The 15110-nt window shown below is 45.5% G+C and overlaps 1 protein-coding gene across 7 annotated transcripts in view; it reads right to left on the minus strand.

Moving 5' to 3' along the window:
* The window catches only part of CD226 (CD226 molecule), a 90225-nt gene that overhangs the window by 30371 nt on the left and 44744 nt on the right, over positions 1 to 15110 (minus strand). The window contains exon 1 of one of the 7 annotated variants that reach the window (XM_047828737.1): positions 8586 to 8599. The exons of 5 other annotated variants lie outside the window; for them this stretch is intronic. The gene's annotated coding sequence lies outside the window, so the exon portion shown is untranslated. Of the gene's footprint in view, positions 1 to 5685; positions 5743 to 8585; positions 8600 to 15110 lie in introns of those variants that run through there. One more of the 7 variants, XM_047828738.1, reaches the window with a different exon arrangement.

The following is a 15110-nucleotide window of genomic DNA, read 5'->3' on the forward strand; positions in this document are numbered from 1 at the left end:
GAAAAGAAGAGGAACAGGAAAGGAGAGGAGAAACCACACTTGAAAGAAGATACTGAATCTAAAACACAGCAAGATTTGCTGTCCATATGAAACTAGAATACTATGTCTATAACAGTTTCATTTCCACCAAAAGGCAGCTTCTTTTCTTCAACAAGTGGTTCCATGTGTCAAAATGTTGTTGAAAAGAGAAAACCACACAGCATTCCAGTTTTTCAATTTGTAATCATACAACTGTTTATCAAAGTTAACACTTTACCCACATAATAAGCACACAGTAAGAAGCATGTTATCTCTAAGTAAAAAGCCACCACAAGAATGGGGGGGGGGGGGCGGGGCAGAAGAAATGGGAGAAAATTCACAAGCAATGGGAAAAACAAGGGGCGCCTGGGTGGTACAGTTGGTTAAGCATCCGAGTTTGGCTCGGGTCATGATCTCACAGTCCGTGAGTTCGAGCCCCGCATCGGGCCCTGTACTGACAGCTCAGAGCCTGGAGCTGCTTCGGATTCTGTGTCCCCCTAGCTCTCTGCCCCTCCCCTGCTTGCACTCTCTCAAAACTGAGTAAACGTTAAAAAAGTTTTTTTTTAGTTTTTAAAAAAAGAAATGGGAAAAATAAGGAAATAAAAGCTTAAAGCAAACAAACGAGAAACTAAAATGAAATTAAGATGGACAAGAAGTGACGAGAAAAGAGAAAGAAATGAGAGATAATATAAATAAACGGACAAGCACATGGTGCTGGAAAATGTCAAGAACATAAAAGAAATGAAAAGAAAGAAAAAGGGACACATTTTTCTGTGAGGCGTGCGAGACCATGGGGAAACAGAGGCAGGCCAGCCCTGAGCTCTTATATTATCTGTCTTCCGTGCAGACACGCCTGCCATCTGGTTGTCTTCCTTTGTGGCACCTCCCTCCACCCATCTCGGGAGCTTCATCTGCCCGTGTGACCACAGCTGTTCTCAGGAAGCGACCCTTGTAATGCTGACTTGGGTACAAAGGGGGATCCGCCCTGAGGGGTGTCTACACTTGTACAAAGGACAAATCCACAGAGCAATGAAGGCCATCTCCGCTGTTGACTAGCCAGGTCTCAGGGGCTGGTGGAGCTGTCATTGAAGGAGCCCGGAAGTTTCCAGAGCCCAGGCTCTATGTAAAGACCCACCTGTCAGTAGACATGGACGGGGCTCAGTCTCACAGGCCCTGCTCAGAGGCAGGTGGTGCTGAAGCACCGAGTAACCTCCAGCTAACCTGTCCTGGCCACCGGAGTCGCTGGTTGGTGGCAGGTGAAAACTGAGACTCACAAGAGGTCTGCAGAACTCCCCTTGTCTCCTGTGCTCTTTGCTGCTTGTCACCTAATCTTCCAGCATGGCACATGTAAGGTGACAGGAAATGACCCTGAAAACAATTACCCGAAAACCCCGCACACAAGAGGACCCTGGTGTCCTGATGTGCTTGGAAGTAGAAAGCACGTCTACTTGAAATAGGGATCAAAATGCTGTCGTTAATAGGGAAGATTCAAATCTTAATAATAGAAATGAAAATAATGAACACCAGTTAACTTTATATTTCTATTTGGTTATGTATTAATTCTCAGCATAAACCGAGAATAGACCACAGTTTGTTCTGTTTAAAAGATTACTTTTTAGAGCAGGGTTAGGGTTACAATAAAACTGAGAGAAAGGTAGAGATTTCCAATATACTTCCTCCCTCCTCCCACACGCCACATCCCCATTATCAACATCCCCTACCAGAATGATACATTTTTTACCAAATATGAACCTATGTTGTCACATCATAATCACCTAGAGTCCATAGTTTATACTGGAGTTCACTTTCGGTGTTGTACATCCTGTGAGTTTGGACAAATGTATAAGGACACATGTCCACCATTATGTCATCTGGAGTATTTTCACATCTCTAAAAATCCTCTGTGCTCTATTTAACCCTCCCTCCCCTCAACCTTTGGCTACCACTGATCGTTTTACTGCCTCCATAGTTTAGCCTTTTCTAGAATGTCATATAGTTGGAACCATATGGAATGTAGCCTTTTCAGATTGGTTTCTTTCACAGAGTAATAAGCATTTAAGATTTCCCCACATGCTGGGGCACCTGGGTGGCTCAGTCCTTTAAGCATCCAACTTCGGCTCAGGTCATGACCTCACGGTTTGTGGGTTCGAGCCTGGCATTGGGCTCTGTACTGACAGGTCAGAACCTGAAACCTGCTTCAGATTCTGGATTCTGTGTCTCCCTCTCTCTCCACCCATCCCTTACTCTTGCTCTCTCTCTCTCTCTCTCTCTCAAAAATAAATGGATATTAAAAAAAAAGTTAAGATTCTTCCATGTGTTTTCATGGTTTGATAGCTCATTTCCTTTTGGGATTGAAGACTATTCCATCGTCTGGAGGGCCCACAGTTTACTTATCCATTCACCTCCTGAAGGACATCTTAGTTGCTTCTGAGTTTGGGCAACTATGAATAAAGCTGCTGTAAACAACCATGTGCAGGAGTTTGTGTGGACATCAGTTTTAAATTCCTCTGGGCAAATGTCAAGAAGCCTGATTGCTGGATTGTATGGTAAGACACTGACAAGCTGACTTCCAATGTGGCTGCCCCATCTTACATGCCCACCAGCAACGAATGAGACCTCCCTTCCTGTCACACTCTCACCAGCGCTGGCTGTTATCAGGGCACAGGATTTCGTCTGTTCTAATAAATTGATCTGTGTGTTGTTTTTATGTGATTTAATCACAAAATAATATGATGAGAGATTCTCTGTACTGTGTATATGATTTTTCTGACAGGATAGATTATTTTTCAATTTATCTCAGTGCTTCATCACCTTTTCCAAGTACCACTCGATGCCTGGGTACCCAGATACTTCAGGGTATGCTGGTGCCTCGTACGACTGCCCCAGGCCACCATCACATCTGCGGCCGCTAATCTCTTCTCCTTCACCACCCTCAGTAGGTAGTGGCCCTGTGTGCAGTTTGAACAGCACTACAATATCACTCATCAATTTCACAAGACCCTTACTCTGTTCACTATAAGCTTCAGAAGCCCAGACCTTTGGTATAGACCTTTATACACCACTCTATACTTGGGACCTAGAACAGTACTTAGCATAGAGCAGAGAAGTCGGTATATAATTTTTGAATAAAGAAACTGACTTATAATTTCATCTTGCAGCCGATATGCAGGGTGTACCTACTGACTGGGGGGAGGGGAAGTTACCTCCATAAAACCTCTCATAGTGAGAAATGTGCTCGAAATCATATGTGTAATCCCTGAATGAATTAACTGTTCCAGGCAATGACCATCAATGTCTGCAAATTCACAAAAGACCATTCATGTCTCCATGATGCCGCACTGGGGGCAGTCGCCTCCCCCAAATAATCCAGTCTGACTCTGCTCAAGCCTCTACACCTAACCACCAATTTACAGAACTACAAAGAGCAGAGAAACATGTCAAATGACCCCTTGGCAAGCAATCCATGGAAAGAGGACAAACACGAAACTCCTCAGCTCCCAATAGGATCTCCCCGATCCCTGAAAACCAAGTTTGGAAACTGTGGTGCTGTCCAATCCTCCTCTCTTCACCTGTATTCATTCAAATTTCCGGAAGGAATTCACTGCTCCCGACTCTGCCTCATTTCTCCTGGTTCCACACATCAAGCCACATCCTCCAACAGTGCAAGCCACGCCTGTTCCTGACCCTGAGTCCTAGATGCTATGTCCTCCTGGACACTCTTTGCCTTCTGTGACCCTGCACATTTCTGTTGTCCTCTCTCCTTTCTGACCTTCCTCCATAGACTTATTCAGGGTCCTTTTTTCTCTGCTGGCCTTTTAAAACGTTGTTCTCCCCCAAGATTCCAACACTTGTCCCCCTCCACTCTCTGCCCCTGGTGATCCCCCTCCTTGCAATTTTCAACCGCGTCGTATGTGCAGAGTCCAAATCCACAGCCCCTGCTCTCCGTCAGACCTCTCTCCAGGGTTCTAAAGCACAAGACAATAACTTGCTCTTATGATGTTTAAAATAGGCTAAAAATTAAACAGCCAGAATTGCCCCAAGCTATCTGCAGGAGCACTACCATTACTTGAGCTAATTAGAAGTGGTAACAGTGGTAGCTTCACATATTCCCAACTGTGCCTAGACCACGCATGTCCTCAATAGAGAAGTTTTCTACAAACTCTCAAATATAAAGGATCCATTTAAATGCAACATAAGGGGCGCCTGGGTGGCTCAGTAGGCTAAGCGTCCAACTCTTGATTTCTGCTCAGATCACGATCTCAGTTTGTGAGGTTGAAACCCACATTGGACGCTGTGCCGACAGTGTGGAGCCTGCTTGGGATCCTCTCTCTCTCCCGCTCTCTCTGTTCTTCCCCTGCTTGTGTTCTCTGTCTCTCTCTCTCTCTCTCTCTCAAAATATATAAACTTAAAAAAAAAATTAGGTGCAAAGTAAAATGTCTACTACTTGATGACTAAGGAAGTATTTAAAGTGATCTGAGACAAAGATCTAAAAAATCTGCAAGCACTCGTTAAGGGATTACATCCTCAAAGTTCTCCTCAAAGAAAATATAAAATTTTATTACTGTGTAGGGTGACAGCTGCTAACTAGACTTACTGAAGTCATCATTTCTTCATATATCTATCAAATCGCTGGGTCGTACACCTGAAATGAATAGCGTGTTATATTTTACCTCAATAATACATAAATACATTTTTTTAAATAAAGAAAAATTGGGGGTGGGGGGAAATTGGCAAAAGAAATAGACACGCAAAGTCCCAGCTGAAGCAGGCAGAGAGGTCCGGAGAGCAGAGAAATGGCACTTTGGCAGCTCACGGGGCAGGCGGGGCAGGAGAGGGGCTGAGGTTCCCAAGTGGGGCTCTGCCCCCCTCACAGCTCTGCCCCGTGACAGACAAAAACCCGCAAAGGCAGACGTGGTGGGCGTTGAGCTGCCCTGTCGAGCAGCTCCAGGCAGAAAAGAAACAGGAGCCATCAGCCTGGACCAGGCTGGCCCAGGACACCCCTGACCGCCCCGAAACTCCCCGCCCCGCGATCGTTTCAAGTGCAGACGGCAACGAGAGTCGTGGGGATGGCATTTCTCTAAAAAGCTGGAAATGCACCCAGGTGATGTTTGGGGCGGGGCGGGGGGAAGGGTTGAACTGTGTCTCCCCCCACCCCACCCCCAGAAAAAATTCATAGATTGCCATCCTGACTGCAGCACCTCAGCATGTGATCTTATTTGGGAACGGGGTCACTGCAGAGGTAATTAGTTAAGATGAGGTCACACCACAGCGGGGCGGGCCCCTCGTTCCACATGACAGGTGTCCTTCTAAAAGGGCCGATTGCACATGGGCATGCACACAGGGAGAATATCGTTTGGAGATGAAGGCGGAGATCAAGGTACGGTGTCCACAAACTGAGGAATGCCAACGATGGCAGGAGACCCCCAGAAGTGAGGAGAGAGGCCCGGGGCAGACTCCCCACCCCCCGCCAGCCTCAGAAGGAGCCACCGCTGCAGACAACACGGTCTCCGGCTTCCAGCTCCAGACCACTTCTGCTGCTCAAACCACCCAGCCTGCAGTCTCTTGTCTGGACAGTTCTAGCAAACTAACACGGGGGTGGGGCGAGGTGGGGAGGGGGGAAATGACTTCATCAGGCTGGCATTTCCGATACAATCATCTGGATCTTACCAGGACCTATCAGAAGCAGCAAGGCCACCCAGTGAGGGAAATTCGCGATCTTCACAAGCCCCCTCCACACTATTGCCATTTCCTGTCCTTCATTTAAAGTGCAGATAAAAGGTAGAGGAAGCGAAGGAGATAAAAATAAGCTAAGAGATTGCTTGGCTGAAAAGCACCGATAAAGAATGAAAGCTGTGCTGAGAGATAAAAACACAACCTGACAAACCTGTCCTGGAGTCAGGCCAAGCAAGGCTAATTGTTTCAACGAAAGAAGGAACTAGAATTGGGCAAACATGTCCTGGGCGGCAAATCAGAGATTCAGCCCAGAAGATACATATTGAGGGCGGGTTTGCAGGGCGTCCAAAGGGAAGCTGTGAGGCCCCTGTCTGGGCACCAAAGAAAGAAACACTTGCAACTCCAGCCTGGATGGATTTGGGATTCAAATCCCTTTGGGATTCAAAGCACCTGCTGAAGCCAAAGCACCACCCCACCTGCCGCCCGACCTCAGGCTATCCCCCCAGTAGCTTCATGGAAACCACCCCCCACCACCAACCTGAAGATTGAGAATGTCTGTCTAAAGGGTCACCATGGACCCTCATATGTAAATTTTGCTCACAGGCTTTAATCATGAAAAAGTAAATTTCAATCTCTCTGTCATGACACCATGAGAACTACGCTTTTTTGAAGTCACTGCCATGAGGTTTGTTGAAGTACACGAAAAAGTTTTACTTCTGAGCATCTCCGCAGTTCCTCCCAAGCAGAAAAATAAATGACTCATGGGTGTATAAGAATTTTAAACAGTATAGTTCGGAGGTCTTTTAAAACCAAAAGATGACAATACAGCCCAGGAGCATTGGCTTGTTTTCTACCAAAAGGTTAGCAGGTGACCTCACTGACTTGGAAATTTAATGTAAGACTTTCTGCACGGCAGAGTTTTACAGGAAAAGAATCAAAAGATTAACATCAACCCTAATCATGTCCTGCTAGATAGAGAATAGATTGTGTTAGTGAATTGTCACTAAGGACTACATTAAGCATTTTGTTTCACATACTTGGAACATTTTCAACATATTTTTTAAAGTATTTTATTTTATTTTATTTTATTTTATTTTATTTTATTTTATTTTTGAGAGAGAGATACAGAGTAAGCAGGAGAGGGGCAGAGAGAGGGAGACAGAGAGTCCCAAGCATGCTCTGCCATGTCAGTGCAGAGCCCAGTGAGGGGCTCGAACCCACCACGCTGAGCCGAAACCAACTGTCACATGATTAACCAACTGAGCCATCCAGGTGCCCCTTCAACATATTTTAAAGGCAAAATATATACCTCAAATGAGACTTTACTGTGTGCCAGCATTGAAGGCATGACATGTGCTGACACAGTTAGTCCCCAAAGCCGAGGACCCCGAGGTAGGTCGCCCGGCGGCAGGGGGCAGAGAAGGGAGCCCTTCCTGGGAGGAGGCTCAGGCACCTGCCCCTAAACCACGGCGGCCACCCTACCCCTGTCCCGATGAGGTGCTCCACCTGATGGAGCCTTCCCTCCTACCTGCAACCGGGCAGGATTCCACAGAGTCGAAAGAGCCGCCCTGGAAACCCTTGTTCCTAAATATCTTATTTTATGATGCCTTCAGTCCTATAATTAGAAATCAATTTCTTTACTTGTCCTTGTTAAAATGCACATAACAACCTCAGCTCCTGGCAGGCACCGGCACATTAGTGTGAAATCGTCCATTAGATTGCTTTCCGAGTGAAAGGAAAGGAAGCAGGTTCCCACAGGCGAGTGGCCAGGAACAGACCGGCTGTGGCAGAAATGACTGAGAGGCGCCGGGAGCCAGCCTTGTCACAGGCCACCATGCTCCCCAGGAGCACAGGAGCAGGGGCGGTGTCTTCAAGGGCAGGGGTGGGTGGGAGACTTGAGCAGGAAGACAGATTACACACAGGAGGCAATGAAATGTTACCTCTTTGGCCATTCACTCGTTCACTCATTCACTCACTCATTCACTTCTTCAACAAAAATCCTATTGATGTAAAGACAAAGAAGGTGAAGGTCCGAGTTGGTGGAGAGACACATAACCAAGTCATTGCACGAACAGAGCCCCACGTCCCCAGAAACTCTGGGATGGAAAGGTGTGAGTTTGGTTCCCAGCCAACTAAATAAAAGCCGTGCTGTTGGCTGACTCTGGGCTCAGCGAGGTTTGTCAAAGGGTCTCAACCAAATACAGTTATTTGCCCAAAGAAAATCTGCAGGGAAGACCAAACACAAGATATTCGAGTAGCTAAATGAGCTTTGTGCATTTAAAGCATCGACTCCATGTCCGACTTCCTTCTTTCTACGCTTTCTGCCCATGTCACTGTTTCTTACAGTATCGCCCTCATTACGTTTCATTTATATTTCCGGTTGGTCCGGTTGGTTTTGTGGAGAACACGTAAGCAGGATTTCTGATGAATGACATACGAAAAATGACTACGAAGCAATTGATACAAGGCTAAAAATGCTAAAAATGGGGGGAACCCCCACCACGCATCATAGACACATTACAGAAACACATATATGAGAACATACCTGCTTCAACCTCCACAGAAAGGAAAGATATGATAAAATTAAGTGAATTGCAAAAACAAGCTTTTAAACACACTGCTCGCAAAATTGGGTTTCATAATTTTTACCACTGTGATTCCTAACCAATTAAAATTACTCTAAAACACTGGAAAGCAATTTCTGTCAGTTCTGCAGACAAAGACATGACCTATGAGACAGAAGACGTTCTATATAAGGAAAGGGGAAGGTGTGACACCCTAGTCCCCACATTTCAGAAATCTCAATAGCGACAGCATTCAGAGAAAGTGAGCTCAAAATTCACTCTTACAGTTCTCTTTTGAAAACATCTGAATATGAGCCCGATTTTACTTACCAAAATATCTTATGCTGTCCTGACTGTGGTTAAGAAAGGCTAGGATTTCTGGGGGAGAGGGGCTTATACTCTCAGGCAACCGATGTGTTGTTGTGCCTGTTAAGGGATAAAGGCCAGTGATGAATGGGGAGAACTGAAAGACCAGGTCCTTTGCTTGAGTCTCTCTGAGCAATAGCCCCACAATGTAGGGCACTCTGGGAGGTTGAGAGCGGGGGTACTTGGCATGGACACTGACAAATGCTTTCAGGGTTCCATGTACACCCCCTGGGATTCCTCTGCTTTGGGGGCACACCAACGCTGCCTCCTGAAGAGCTATCACCTGCTGCTATGCTTGGTGAGGCTCAGTGCAGGCCTGGGACCTACATACCCAGAGGGGCCCTTGCCCAGTGATTGACAGGGGTGGGGGTCTTCAGAGCCTCTGCCCGGTGAGCTCAAGTTAACATCCCTGGACTTTGCCTGGTCTCCTTTCTGTCCAGTTCCGGCTCCCCTAATGGACTTTCCTGGGAACACTTCCCAACACATCCCTTTCACATTTATCCTCCTCTCCGGGACTCCTGAGGAACACAACCTAAAGCAGACACAGTTCCGGAAATTTACCGATGTTACTTGGAACCTAGAATTTGAACTTATACCAGAGCACCCGGAGGTGGCGTCCAGAACTTCTGTGGTAACAGTGCTCTCTCTTACTCCATCTTTCCTTCAAGGCCCTGCTGGCCAGCCTGTCTCACAGCATCTGCCCCACCAGCCCACAGCAGCCCTAGGCCACGGGTCCCACAGCTCTTACTCTTCCCACGTCTAACTGTGCATAACAAATCACTACACTCACAAAATAGGAACTGCCGTGTTTTCTATCTTGCTTCTCTCAATTATGCCGAGCTCCTTGGAGGCAGAAATAATTTTTAAAATATTCATTTGTAGCTTGTTAGTCCCCCATGCTCCAAAAGTTCTCAAGGTAATTGTACCATGTCATGAACTGTTTAATCTCTGGAAACACCTTAAATTATATCTTGCACATATTCGATGATCAATAAATATTTGCTGATACATTTATCTCATCTGTAGGAGGTTAAGAATTGTAGCAGAGAAATCTGCACAACAGAATGACTTTGAATGTTTATTTATTTTTTGAGAGAGAGACAGAGAGCGACTTGGGGAGAGGCAGAGAGAGAGAGAGGGAGACATAGAATCCGAAGCAGGCTCTAGGCTCTGAGCTGTCCGCACAGAGCCTGATATGGGGCTGGAACTCACGGACCGTGAGATCATGACCTGGGCCGAAGTCAGATGCTTAACCGACTGAGCCACCCAGGTGCCCCCAGAATGACTTTGAAACCAAATAGAATGAAAATACAAGACTCACTCACTATGTATTTCCCTATGTTTCTTTATCTGGGCCATCAAAATAGCTGCCCAACTCTGATTCTTGCCCTTTCTCCCACCAACGCACACTGCATCCAAAACTATGGAGCTACAATTCAACTCTGGTCATGCCACATCTCTGCTTTAAAAGGTTCAGAGGTTTCCCATTGCCGCTATAGGACAAACTCCACATTCTTCACTTAAATCCTTTATGATTTTACCCCTGCCTTTGCCCCCAGTCTCATCTCCTACTAGAATCTACTATATACTCTAGTGTCCCTCAAAACAGGACTCACATTTATGATCTTACATCAGCCATCTCCTCTTCTGGATTGCCTAATATACTCCTTTCACTCCAGTCCAGGAAAATCACGACTTATCCCATAAAACTCAACTGTGACACCACTTCCTTGGAGGAAATATTTTCTGACCCATCCTAAGGTAGGCTAACCACTCCCTCTTCTGTTTTACCTCTATACCTTCTATTGTGTTGTCTTTTATTTGCTGTCATTTCTCCCTGCCCTGGGAAACTCTCAATGCCTTGAAGATGGCATGTCTTCAATACATCTGATCTCAGCACAAAGCCAGGTACCTTCAGCTGCTCAATAAATACTGTGGAAGAAATTGAGAACCTGTCTCTGAAGATGATACCATATTATAAATTCAGTGGATGATTCCAGGAGCCTAAAAGTCATATTTTCCAGTCCAGATTCTACATGAGTTTGGGTCTTTATTCCCACGTTTGCCAAACACAAGCACCCCCAGGACCTGTTCCTCCGGGCACAAGCCTTGAGCACCAGCCAGCACTGCAATATTTACGGCTTTAATATCTTCTCTCCAAAGAGCTCCAGGTGCTTTTCACACCACAGCAAGATCAACAATATTTCTCCCAACCTCTAAGGTAGGAGAGGCTGAAATTTTTTAGTTCAAACTATAATGAAGTTAAAGTGAAAAATGGGACAGTACCGAAAAACCAGTGTGTATGTGGCTCTTGACAGGGATTGCTATAATCATGGGATTTGCCAGATAAGCAAACAGTCCAGAACAGAGACACAAAGAGCTGGTAGAATGAGGGAGGGAACACATAGTGCCCATGTCAGTTTGCTGGGATTTCTTTGTTTTTCTTTTTTAACTTTTTTAACGTTTATTTATTTTTGAAAGCAAGAAAGACAGATGAGGCATGAGTCAGGGAGGGAGGGCAGAGAGAGAGGGAGACCCAGAATCCTAAGCAGGATCCAGGCTCCAAGCTATCAGCCCAGAGCCCAACACAGGGCTTGAACTCATGAACTGTGAGATCATGACCTGAGCTGAAGTTGGACACTTAACTGATTGGGCTACCCAGGTGCCCCAATTTATTGTGATTTAAGAGGCATTTGGGGGGTGCCTGGGTAGCTCAGTCAGTTGAGCGTCCAACTCTTGATTTAGGCTCAGATCATGATCTCACAGTTTATGAGCTCAAGCCCCACATCAGACTCTGTGCTGACAGCGTGGAGCCTGCTTAGGATTCTCTCTCCCTCTCTCTTGCCCCTCCCCTGCTTGCTCTCTCTCTCTCCCTCTTTCTCTCTCTTCTCCCTCTCCCTCAAAATAAATAAATATTTTTTAAAAATAATAAAAGAAAAGAAAATTTGGGGCATACAAATAAAAAATAGGTATGGCGACAGAAGGAGATAATAATGTATTCATTTAGCATTCAGTGTGTGCTCTTTTTAAAAAAAAAAATTTAATGTTTATTTATTTTTAAGAGACAGAGCACACACAAGTAGGGAAGAGGCAGAGAGAGGGAGACACAGAATCTGAAGCAGGCTCCAGGCTCTGAGCTGTCAGCACAGAGCCTGGTGTGGGGCTTGAACCCACAAACTGTGAGATCATGACCTGAGCCGAAGTCAGGCATTCAACCAACTGAGCCACCCAGGTGCCCCTGGTGGGTGCTCCAAGTCAGAGGAAATGCATACAGATTAATCCTAGAAAACAATAATTTTTTAACAGTTAAATTCGCTGGTTTCTTACAACTAGAATAAGATACTGCCAGACCTAAATGACACTCACCTCGGGGGGCAGAGACCTTTAGCACTAGCAACCAGGTGCTGGTGCGTGCTCCTCTGGGGATGTGCCATCGTGGCTGGCCCAGCATCCTCCTGCAACATCTGACCTGGGTCCGTTAGGGCACCCTCCTTGCCTCCACCCCATGACCTTTCCAAAAGCAATTTGTGTGTGTGTGTGTGTGTGTGTGTATGTGTGTGTGTGTGTGTGCGCGTGTAGTGGGGAATTTCCCAGGAAGACAGCAGGGTGCAGTTGGTGGCTTCCAGTGTGTGGGGAGTACAGGTGTATCCTGATGGAGGGGCAGGGAGAAGATGAACTCGGAGTCACTGAGCATCAGGGGTGGGTCAGAGAACACCTGAATCAGGCCCCAGACGCTGCTGCTGTGGCCACTGCCATGAGCCGGATCTCAGGAATTCTGAGGGGGACAGGGAGCTCTGGGAGAGAAACGCCCACCTGCCCTGAGTCCTGGAAGCGCCTCACCCCAGACTCGTCAGCAAGACGTCTGGTTCAGGCCACAAGCCACCTATTAAACAAAGCCCAATTCCCCACACGCCTCTAACACCCCACCCCTCAGAGTCACAGCATGGTGGTACATCCCATCGGGGCCCTGTGGCAGTGACGTGCACTTCCCTCAAGGAATCTGAAGCCCCAGTCAATGTCTGCCGAGGTCCAAGGCCACAGCAACCTGATCATGCAGCTCCAGCACACATCCTGGGTTGCTCCTCCGCAGCTGCAGATTGTCTACAATGTGTCCCAGGAGCCTATCCTACCTGTTCCTGGAGCCCCAGGGCATCGTTCTCTCTTCTGGACCCAGCCCAACTGCCTACACCCTATGATGGGGGAGCTGGCCCTCCACCCAAGCCCCCCCTCCGTGGGGAAAAAGGAGAGATCTGGAGAATATCAAGGATATTGTAGAAAGAAAAAGGGACTTGGAACATTTTAGAGAATAGATTGGCAGAGCTTTGAAAACAAAACAAGTCCTTGATTGAGGAGATAAATATGCTTAAAGGATTTATTATTGTCACAGGTCATAGATCGGATCATTTTGCCATTTGAAGTTTCTCATTTCTCAAAATAGGAAAAGGACTAGCTTGGCCACAACTAGAAAAGGAAACAAACTTTATCTTCTAAAGTAGAAAACTTTAGAAAGCAATTAACGAAGAATCTCATTAATTTATGTTTATGTATTACAGTGCAAATATTTTTAAAAAACTAGAACACCTCACAGCAGAATTGGTAAACCAGTATCTAGCTCTTACAGTGATCTGTCATTTACTATTAAATTTCAAGCATGGGATGAGTGCCATCAGCAGTTGAGAAAGACGTGGTCTTGGTGCCTTTGCCAGCACAGATCTCATGGGCAGGCGGAGATGCTGTGAACAGAGTGCTTCTCCCAGGGCTCAGGTGTCCTAGTCAAATGCTCAGCCTATACATCATCACACAAGGGACTGGCCCAAGGGAAAGAGAAGAAATCTCAGACAAGCTAAGAGAGCTGGCAGATTATAGACAGGAAGAGAAGGGGAAGAAGGAAGGTCTCTCATCAAAGTGTAGGAAGAAGAAATTGGCATTGTCTACCAATGCCAATGAATTCGTATCACTCTTAATGAAGTTTTTGGAAATGAAGTGAGTTGAGGGAAACACCTCACTGCTGTTAGAGACACTTCCCAACTTGGGAAAGCAGCCTCATTGTGACTATATTTTCTTGGCATTATTTCAGAACAACGATCAAAAGTGTCCATTATTTATAAAACTGTCCAAGAGTTTGATCTATAAATATCAGGGCAGGAGGTGAGAGTCCTCTGGTTCTGAAATCCTGCCTTTCTACAACAATATTCCATCCAATACATGCCATGAGGCTCTTGGTGTGCTATGTGTGCACCTGCTAATAAGCCTTGAGAGCAACTGTGTCCCCTAGACAGCCGGGGAGTCTGATGAGGTCTCCTTCCACCTCATATTAATGCCATTGTCAATGACGGGAATAACCAGGGGAGCTTAATTCAAGTTCATTGTTACTACAAGAAATGAAGCTCACAATGTACACCCTACATCAATATATTGGTGTTCCTGGACCCAGGGAAAAACATTTCTTTTCTGATTTTGAGTTGAACCTGTGGTTGACAATTTCTGGTAAGAGCTCTCTCGGTCTCGTTTCCTCGCTGAGGGGCGTCAGATTTCAGTAGTGCTGCCGGGTCCTGTATATCGCTCTTTTAGAAAAGCATTTCTACTGAAAGAAATTGGAAAAAGAAGGAAGGGCAAGACAGATTCGACTTTTGGCCCTTCTTCTAATTGAGAATGACAACCGAGACCATTTCAGATGCATTCAGCTGTTATTCTGTGACCCCCAATAAAACGGAAATGCCCTGAAGAAACTAATACACAAATAACTATCAGCTGATGACCTACTATATGTAAGACAATGTTTTGAGTCCTGGGCCAAAACCTAATTATCCTCAAAGGAATTACAATTAATAATTCAAGAGGTTCTGCCTCACCTGAAAGTAAATCGGTATAAGAAAATGTGCACAAAATATTTCTGAACTATTTTAGCTTAGCCTGACCTTTTTAGGAATTCTATTCTTGTTCAGTTTAAATCGAGGGAAGATTTCACTTTGAGGTATTAGAACTTCACTAGTAGCTGTTCATTTTGAATATGGTATCATTTTTGACAAGGCTACTCCGGGTGACCAAGTCTTCAAGAAATGTGGACTCATGCTTCATGGTGACTCCTAAATGGAGGCGAACACATTTGTCCTCTCACATACTGGTGCTTCAACATTTATAAATTAAAATACAGGCTACCTTACTGTAAAGTGCTTTCTTGCTATTTGTCCCTTAAGTTACACTTAGAGCATTATATTTATGTTTTGAAATTGTCTCTGTAGGTAGTTTTCCTCATCTATGAATAGAATTTCAAAATAGTCAGATTTATAAAGTACTTATTACGAAAGAGAACACTGGATCTGATGGGATTCAGAATCACTGCTACTTGTTTAATATATTAGTAGTGGAGTGAGTACAAATATACAGAAATGTGTAGACATCTCAGTAAATGGCCAAAGAGCCTATATGATGTATTTTAATCTAACAAATGAATCCAATGTTAACGTCACCGACCAGAGACCCCTGGGT

Source organism: Prionailurus viverrinus, chromosome D3, assembly GCF_022837055.1.
Source record: "Prionailurus viverrinus isolate Anna chromosome D3, UM_Priviv_1.0, whole genome shotgun sequence".
Lineage (NCBI taxonomy): Eukaryota > Metazoa > Chordata > Mammalia > Carnivora > Felidae > Prionailurus > Prionailurus viverrinus.